This window comes from Corvus brachyrhynchos, unplaced genomic scaffold, assembly GCF_000691975.1.
Source record: "Corvus brachyrhynchos isolate BGI_N302 unplaced genomic scaffold, ASM69197v1 scaffold331, whole genome shotgun sequence".
Taxonomy (NCBI): domain Eukaryota; kingdom Metazoa; phylum Chordata; class Aves; order Passeriformes; family Corvidae; genus Corvus; species Corvus brachyrhynchos.
This window is the reverse complement of record NW_008237229.1, coordinates 729,941-740,207: the sequence shown is the minus strand read 5'-3', so window position 1 is coordinate 740,207 and position 10,267 is coordinate 729,941.

Below are 10,267 nucleotides of genomic sequence, written 5' to 3'. Positions count from 1 at the left end.
AATTGTCTTCTCAAGTGTTTGCATGATCATTTTGCAGGCTTTTGTTTCTTCTTCCTCTTCCCCACCCTCCAGCAGAGAAAAATGAGCAAAGAAGAATTTCTAGTTTACATACTGAGCTTCTCATAAGCTTTCCATTATGTTTTCAGCTCAGACCTCAGAATTCAAAGCTCATTCTTTGGGGATGAAACTGGATATATACGAAGCCTGCAGTCACTTGGAATACTTTCAGCACAGAGATGGTGAGAACGCCAGTTATCCCATAACCACATGTACATTCTCAATACTTACAGGTCTGAATCAAAATCCTCATCCAGTTTTTTTCCAAAATATTAGGAAAGGTTAAAATCTGTTTTTCTGTTTGTGTGATCTCTGTCAGTGAGCAACTAATTGGTCACAGAAAGATCAGAATGGCTGAAATTACTGAAACAGAAACAAAAAGGAGAATCATGCAGGAAACAGAAAGTGTGGTATAGATAACAAGCTTTGTACTTTTACAAATTTCCATCAAACAGAGCCATAAAGACTTTCAAGAGAATTGAGAGGAATACAGCAACAGTTAACAAAAATTAGTAGCAATTACTATTTTACAGTAGATGTTGCATGACACTACATGAAGTGAAATTCATGATTTTTTGAAATCAAAGAATCACAATAACCACAATAAATAACACTTCTAAGCAATCAGAAAGAGTAAATTCAAAAAGTTATGCAGAACATTTCAGGCCAACCCTCAACTCTTTGGGTTGTGAACCCCCACTAGTTCTTACAAATTTGGAAGTTCTGCCTATATAAAATGGATTAATCATATACTGTTGACTACACTTTTTGCGTAAGTTTTCTTTCAGGAAAAAGATGCCTCAGCATCACTAGAAATCCACAGTGCAGGGGCATCAAACTAGGTGAAGATAGCTGGTGAAGGATGCTAATCACAGTTTCCCAGCCTGCGCTGGCATCAATGAACAAGCTATGTGAAAAAAAGGGTGAAGTCCCAATATGGAAGGGCTTTGTCACGCATGGAAGCAAGTGAAAAGAGACAACACACTACCAATCATTTCCACAACACAGCTTTAACAGAACAGGTTTAGTTCCCAGACTCATATATGGTCAACTTTCCTTCCATTAGGGATTAGGTTCAGGGAGGAGTGATCTGAGTGATCCCGATAAGGAAGGATCAAGATTTTGGCTGAAGTAGTAAGGACTTGGGTTAGGTGTGCACCTGCACTCTGAGGTCTCACCAGTTCAACCAACAAAACAAGAAAAGAAATGAAGATCTGTTTATATTTTAATTAAGCTGATGTGTTGGGCATTTGCTCCTGTAATTGTAGAGTGGCCAGAACTGCTTGTGAGAGATGATCCAACTGTTTCATGCTGCCTAACCTGTTTGTGGCATTTATAATGATTTCTATCCATTCAAAAGAAAACCAAGAAACCCACACAGAATCTGTCTTGCTGACGTGCATCTCAAGGAACACTTCATAAAAGGAAATTCATCAATTTTAGTAGTTTGTGGGTTTGTTACGAGTATGTTACTATATTGCCATTATCTCCTGTATTATTTCCTGCTGTTCACCACCAAAGCTGAGATGTTGCAAACTACAAGAAGTAAAAAAAAAAAACACCAAGACAAAACAACAACAACTAAAACAACAACAACAAAAACTCTGATGGCTCCCTAATATCCTTAGGTTTTCAAAATCCACATTTAAATTTGTTCTCTAAATGTCTCCAAATCTTGAATGTCTTAGCTCTTCATAGATTCTGTCTAAGTTTTCAGTGACTTTTTATCACCTTTTCCTGAAGTCTCTCAAAGCTCTTGCATGTCACTGAACCAAACCCCGAAATTCTTGCTGCTCTTCCTTGTCTAGAACATGCTGTCTTATAACAGAGTTTGTTCAAACAGGGACAAAGCAGGACCTGCAAATTCAGCCCACCGAGCAGCCTCTGAGTGGATGGACAGCAGCGCTGTCAACCTTTCAAATCTGTGGTCTGAGATATGCAGCTCCCTAGCTGCATATCTCATCACTTCAGTCCATTTTCCTAGATGAGATGGGAGAGTCTGGGAGATAACATCACTTGAAAAATGCCTAAAATTATTCCTTTACCCAGAGGATTTATTTGACCTGATAATGAGGTGTTTCCTTTCTACACAGTTGCAGTAATATGCTTCTGCAAGGCAGTAATCTCAGCTTTAGAGTGTTCTTGGAGCCAAAGCAGCGCAGCTTCAGACCTGTAAGTGTTTATCCTTATTGGAATACCATTTGTCAATTCATCTCCATTATCACATGCATCTTTACTTTGGTTTCCTTGACAAATCAAGCATGTTTTATTCCCAGGCACAAGAAGGATATCCTAGTGTTTCTCTTGTGCAGAGCACAGCTCATAATGTTACCACGTCTCAAGGATGTCATAAACGTGGAATCTCTCTCAAACCATGGAGCAGAGACGAGCCAAGATCAGAGCCGCAGCAGCAGCCAATTCCGTATGCTCCAATTTCCAACTAATCAACATTTTTACTCTGGTAAATCTCTAATTCAAGAGCTTATTAAGTGAAAATTTGTTCCAGAACAGATATTAATGATCACTCTTTTAAATACATTTGTATTGCAAGGAAGTTTAATTAACATAGTCATTTTTTCAAACCCCTTCAACTGAAACTTTGTGTTACATATCTTCACTTTTATTATTCTATTATTGAATTAGGGATTTTTGGGAAAGATGCCTGATTTCATGGTGATTAGAGAGATAGTGGCATTTTAATGTACCTAGTAATATGGTACTGTTGTATATCATTTGTAAAGCTCCGTAAGATTTTCCATAGATAAAAAGGACTGTTTAAAAAAAGAATGTAAGCAAAGATTTTAATCAAAGCTGAGTGATACTGAAATTCTGTTGAATGACCCTCTCTGTTTATGCTTTCAGCAGATGAAAACACTCAGATGAAAAGTGTAAAGTGACATCTGAACCATGTATTTTTTCCACTTATCAGTGAAGCAGATCTATAATGTTTCTAACCAATGAACAAAATAAACACATTTTTGACACTCAATGAAAAATCATAACACTAAAAAACCTATTTTAGAAAACTGATTATTATGCCTGCCTTTGCTAAGTTATTGCTAATTTGTTGGGAAGTTCCATTTGTGCTGTCTACGTTGCTTCAGGACAGAGATCAGGACTGGGGGCTGAGATGAGGGGAAATGGAAATCAGGCTTATAAGCCTAATAGAGAGATTCTTCTCTAGAAGGAGAGATCAACAGCATGGAGTTATTTTAGACATTATCAACTTCTTGGACAATCTCATTTCCCACCAAGGACAGAAGAAACCATAATTACCCTTCCTGGGCTGAAGCCCTGTCTTCTGTGAGGACCCATCAGATCCCAGACCTGAGTCTGAGACCAACATTTCTACTGAACTTAGCGCTAAAATTCTTCAACATTTTCCAACTACATAAGAGTATCTGATTTTAATATCATCCCAACCCACAGAAATCTTGACAGTGTCTTCAGTGCAAGGAGAGGTACATATATCAGGCAGTGACAATAAAACTTTGATTAGTTGGAGATCTGAAAAGTAAAAAGTACAGGGGCATAAGGTATACTTAAGGTATACTTAAGGTATACTTAAGCCATTATACCTGTAGGGCTTTATTAACAAAACTTTAAAGAAAATTTATGCAATTTTACTGCAATTTCCTTTTTATCCAACACTCATTTCCAAACCTTTTGAAATATGTTATGTTCAATTAAATTCTTTACTATCTTGCTCCTTAAAATTAACTAGGATTGAATTTTCACTGTGTTATGCCTGCCCCTACTTCTAATTATCCTCACTTAGACACCATGCTGATTTCTGTCTAGAGGAAATGACCTAGGATCATTTGAAGCATATGAAGCTCATTTTAAGATGAAGCAATAACTTATATTAGAGGATGTAAAAGGTCTTAACCTCCAGTCCTTCAACATACAGCAGCAAAAAGCTCCTGGATTTTTTTAATTAAAAAAAAAAAAAAACAAAAACATCTGCAATGCATTTTTCTCCCAAATTCACTTAACAGTCTTTAAAACAACAGTATCCCTGACTAAATGGCTATGCTTGAGCATACACGTAAGAAGCATCACCCAACTCAGCTGGCCAGCTTTGATGGTTATTTGGGGCATTAGGTTTCTGACTGTAAACCCTGGGTTACAGTCATTCAACATGCACCTGGAGCACAATATTTATCTCCTTTAATGTTTCATTTTAAAAACAAAATGCTATCAGTCTCACTCACACACTCAAATATTCCCTAGCCTCTCCTGAGCTTCATCTCGCTTGAAATTCACTGCTGAAAATGTCTGGCAGTTTATGGAAGCACAGCTAGAGATTTGGTTGGCAGCTGCTGGTTCATACAAATATGGTACCTCCCTCTCAAAACACAGAAATAAATGTATGCTTCAGGAAATAAAGGCTGACTCACATATTAATCTTGTCCAGTCGTTATAGTCTAACTAAAAGCTGAGGAAATTAGGCTTTCCATTAAGTGCACTCTTTCTGGAATTGACACAATTCTTGCAAGAGGTGATCCTGACACTGCTATAACCTTTCCTAAAATAACAAAATTAATTTTAAAGGCAGAGGGAATTGTATTTTGTCTTTGAATTATCAGGCCAGGATGTTATAACACAGATGATTATTTTAGGCAGATTAGTCAACCTAAATCTAAGGGAGTGAACCTCTACCTTGCAAACAACATTGGTCTCCACTGAGAATGCCTGCTGCCAGCTCTGCAACAAGGAAATCTGAAGCAAGTTATCATTGGAAGCACTGTAAAAGGACTCCAAGGATAACAGATTTCAAACAACATAAAGCGTAAGAGTTTAACACTTGCACCTTAATTTGGCCTTGCAAACATCTAACTAGACAGCATAGAAACAAGTTATCACGTGGGCTGCTGTAAGAAATCTCTCATTAGAGTAAGGAGAGAAAAAATTCCAATATCTCAATAGCCAGAATTCCTGGCCCCATATCTCCTATTTCCTTTATCCTTCTAATGTGGATCCCCCACTTCAGACCTCTGTTCCTCATCATTGTTATGCTCTCATCTTCTTACCGTAGCTCCACATTCTCCAACCCAAGGCTGGTAATGGCTAGTTCATAGAAATATGGAACCTTGCTCTTTTAAAAAAAAAAAAATAGTTGAGATCTTCTGCGCCACAAATATCCCAGCCCATCAGTGGTATTCCCATTGGAAAGCAAATTTCCTCCTGACTTCAAAGACTGTCTGCGGGAGTTGCAAAACAACGGTTCTAGACACGCTGGTGTTTTTTCCACCACTCAGAGTATGAAAGGAGACGGCCAAATGCGTGAGGCTGCTTCTACCTCTCAAGGTCTTCTATGGCTTCTTCTGGGCTCTTTCGTACATTGACCCAGATGCTGGTGGGTGCTCCTTGCTGTGCAGGTATGTGACTACATTCCAAGCATGGGCCAGTGTAAAGCTGAACAGGCCGAACACATTACCTTACCCATAACACATACTGGGCCCAAAATATTAAGAGCAGTTTGCAATTCAATTATAGGCCAGCCATAAAACAGGGTCTCAGGATGGCCATTTCCACCCATGGCAGAGGTATGTGAAACACAATGGTTTAAATTTGTAGTCCATGCTCAGTTTCCATTAATTTGTCCTGCATTGAAAGTTTTGAAGAGCCCAGCAGGTGCCACTGACTTTTGTGAATGCTTTCTTGTAATTTCTAACCAAACTCATCTGACATAATTACTACTAAACGCCATCTGTCATTTTCAAACACTGTTCAGGCTATTCTCCAATTTTTTCCAGACTCACAAATTTCTCTCTGTGTCTGCTGCAAGTGCCAGTCTTTACCAAATTTCTTGCAGTCTTGACTGAGAAGGATTATATAAACAAGCAAAACTTATTTCAAAGTTCCAAAGAACAATTTATGTCCAGTCTGTGGTTTGGGCAAAGTTTCAGGTCAGCTCTTTATTTTACCTCTGCTGGTTCCCACATTGCAGTTTATGATGGAAACCTGAACCAAGGAATGCTCTCAGAATGGCTACAGTCAGCCAGGACACACAACATTATAAACCAGGCTCTGAGATTTGTTTGTTCAAGAGCACTGACCAAGCACCTTTACCATGCATTAAATACAAGTTATTTGAAAGGTATTTGAGAGCTAAATTGGGCTTAGTATTACCTTTTATGTTTTATGGGTTGTGGAAATTTTCCCTGTTTAATTATCAAAGCATTTTATGGTCTTCTACAATCCCCAGGAAAAGAGGGACAGAAGAGAAAGGTGGGGGAGGCAGTCTGATCCATCAAGGCATCCAGATGAAAGACTGACCTCCAGAGCTCCTGGGGAATGGTAAAGTTTGTTAACCTCCCAAAGCAAGAGAGTGCCTGCCCTTCCCCAGGAGGGCTGGAGGCTTTGAAATTGGAAGCTGACACCCAACAGCTGTAGTCGTTTGTGTGGCATGAGCATGTCTGCCTTAGACAATGCACCAAATTCAGCTCCTCAGTACTCAGAGAGGGTGGTCAAGGTTTGCTGTGATTACAGTTTCTACAACAGGCAGCTCCTCCTCTGGGTGATGGTCATGGAGAGCAGGAAAACAAGCCTGGTGGCTACAATTTACCACAGTCTCTGCTCACCTGGTGCAGACCAAGGAAAATGGCTTTTTTTAATCCACCTGACGGAATAGCTAAGCACTGAGGAAGAAAAACCAATTTACAACCCAAGTTTTTTCCTTAAATACCCATGGCAAACAAATTCAAAAGGCATAATTGCCTCACAGCTGCACTGAGATTTCAGAGGGCCTGCAGAGACTGTAGACTCATCAGCAGCCAAGGTCATGGTATTAGAGAAGTGAACCAGACTCCACTGGAGCATCATACACTACCTGGGAAGTCTGCTTTCTATTTTGTGCCCTCCTTCACCCATTCCCTGCCTCTTCTGATTACTGCATTGGCAAAGAAGGACTCCTTTCTCTTGCATTTGTGCAGAATTCAGCACTATGAGGCTACCAAACTCTCCCCTTACTAATACCACAGAATCAAGTAAGTGAAGAAGAAATTCTTCCAAAATGAATCCAGATCCCTCTTATTCTAATGTATTCCAATGGAAATTTGATACCTAAGCTTCCTGGAAATCCTGCTAGAGGTTTATCTGGATATCATATAATTAAGCTCCTTTAAAAACCTCGTATGATCCTACTAGACTGTCCTTTGAAGATTTTGGCATTCAGTAGCAGGGGACTATGAAAGATTTTACAGCAAACCCTAAATTATTTTCCAAGTTACAGTAGTAAGGGAGCATCACATTTATTCAGACTGCCTCCCTCTTTGTTCTGACAAAGTTAAACACCCAGCACTGTAAATAGTCTAGGCACACTTGCCAGCTTCCAAGGCTGGCCCAAATTTTCAAAGGTTATACCAAGCTCCTCAATGAGCTTTCTAATCCTGTTAGACACCTTCCAACTCAACAGTTTGAAAAGCACCAGTTTGCCTAATCATGCTTATTTCTCCCACTACACGTCTGAACAAACAGTGACTCTGACATGTGCATATGGTGCTGGTGTTCATTCATAGGTGGCAGTGATAGGGCATTTGTATTGCAGCCAGTTCAATGTCCAATGCACATAAAACAAGAATTTTGCATTCATGGTGTAAGATTTTACATATGTTAGAACAAGGCAGCAGAAAAGTGCTGGGTTTTAGATTCTAGGTAAATACTAAATATAATTGTAGGTCAAGAAGAAAATCAAGAGCTTAATTCTTAACCCGCTGTACTCATATTTCTCCACATATGTCTGGCTTATATCTGTGATCCATACTTTAAAACTTCTTTGGATGGTTCAAAATAAATGTGGCATATACACTGCATCCTCTCCTACCCTGGTCCAGCACTCTAAGCCGATAAATCAAAGTAGTAGCCAGACATTTACATTTTGGCTTCACAACAAAGATAGCCCATCCCTCTGCGAGATCCAAATAAAACAAACAAACAAACAAATTGTCAAGGTGTCAAGTCATAGAGAATATGGCAGAAGTAGAAAAAGTACACAGGAAAGCAATTTCAAAGATTAATTTGAACACGAGGAACGGTATTTCCAATAAATTGTGCAGGTGACAACTGAGCAGGTTTGGGTAGAAGAGATCTTCAAAACACAAGCTGTTTATACTCTCTGAAGTCTCATTCACTCCTGGGAAGGGGTATCTAATTTTTTTTTACCTCTGCCTAGTTCCAGGCTTTTCCCATCGTTTTCTTCCCACCTGCCTTCATCCAGGAACGAGGGACAGTTTCTAACAGGGCAAGGAAATAAAAGGATGGAAGGAAATGAAGGGGAAGAGTCAAATGTTTCTGGGTCTTTACTCCAGCCCCACAGACCAGAATTTAGTGCACAGTACAAGTGAATGCAAGGAGACATTTTATAAGAAAATGAAAAGGGATTAAACCCTGTGTCCAGCATCACATCAGCAGGACAGAAATCATCCCCTCAAAACTGAGATGTGATAACAAAGGACACTCAAACTGCCTTGTGAATGCCTCACCTAGACTTAGGCAGCTCTAAGTTGGATAACACTGAAATTGAAAATACCAAGAAAAAACTCAGCCTGCTGTTTCTAGGTGCCTCACCCAGGAGCAACTGCTCTTTCTTCCTACTGACAACCTCTAGAGCAAGGTCTGGCCCTGATGAAAGAAGTCAGCCTGTACTGTAGACTTTGTAGTGATATCCCTTAGTAAATTGGATTTACCATCTTGCACCCTTCTTTTCAGAAAAAAATAGTGATTATATCTATTAAAAAGCAGGGTCAGAAAGCTTCCCCCTTCCCTTCCTGAGGAAAAGCAAAACCTTGGCAGCTAAGAATAAACCAAAACCTGGGGAAATGAGAAATTACAAAAGAACAGAGAGATGAGATATATTTAGGTTTTTGAGGATCAAGAAAGGTATAGACATGCCAGGTACAGAGGTTACCTCCAAAAAAGAACAGCCCTGGGAGATGGAGACCGTGGGTTTAGATGGGGAATTCAATCTGCAGCCCAAGTCTACTTAAGCAGGTATTAAGGTGGCAAAGTCCCAAATCAGAATTTCTAGTTAATAAAGCAGAGCCACATACCAGTTCCAGGTCAAACATAAACATGTATTTTTGCTAAATAGTAACAAAAATATTCTGGAATAAATTAAAAGACAAGCTAACTACAAGTCTAGCTAGAAGTATGTAGAAAAAACACATTTTTCTTCTGCTCACAAAAGTCTTGAAATGTTTTGATTAGTCTTCTGTGGAAGGAGATAAGCCTGTTCAGTTAAAAGTTAATAACTTTCTCATATATAATATACTCAAATCTGCTTGCACTGTAATTTATGGCTAGTCTTACCTTTGCAATCTTGGCAAAAGCTATCTATCCAAAGTTTGGAGATACACTGCTTCTATAACTCCTTAGATTGTTGATTCGTTTTATGCATAATCCAAACAGGTGAATTTCTACTGTCAAGAACAAACCATTATACTGTCCTTTGTCCTCAGTATGTGTATATAGTTATTGATAACTTTGTGTACCATGAGCAAATATTTGCTTTTGACTTTCAGATTTTTTAAATTCTTTCTTTAACAGAGATGCTTTTGTTTGTATACAGTCAGTTCCTGTCAGGCAATGCATGATAAGCATCACCTCTTGATACTCCTATCCTGAAAAACATCAGCAGTAAGGCCACTGCTATATGAATTACCTGCAGAGGAGGTGCCTTGGGCCAGGCTGCTGCAGTGCATTTCCACTGCACACTACTTCCAACCAAGGGCAAAGACAGATGCCTGCTCATCTCCTGGCTGATAGAAAGTCACATGGCCATGCTCATCTCCCACTTCTGCAGCTCAGAGAAGCTGAGAGCTGAACAATCGTGAATAAGAGTATTTAACATAGTACTTAGGAATATCTAGCATGTGGTGTTCCAAAGTTATATTTTCAGTGGTTTGATCCCTGAAATGTAGGGGAGTTCACTACAGCTGTCCAGCTAAAGGCAGACTAACTTATTTTTCTCCCCTCTTTAAAATCTCACTCAGATTCATATTATTAATGTAAAAATAATTTTACTCCAGTTGAAACTCTACAACCACATCCACATCTTTGACTACAACCAGCCATTGACCACCTGCATATTTTCATTCATGAGAGATGCTCACAAAGTATTTTTCTTTTTAGTTTGCCTCCACCCAGTTTCCATTGTTTTCAGTCCTGATGCAGCTCCAGTGCAGCTCTCCACTAAGTGATCAGCAGG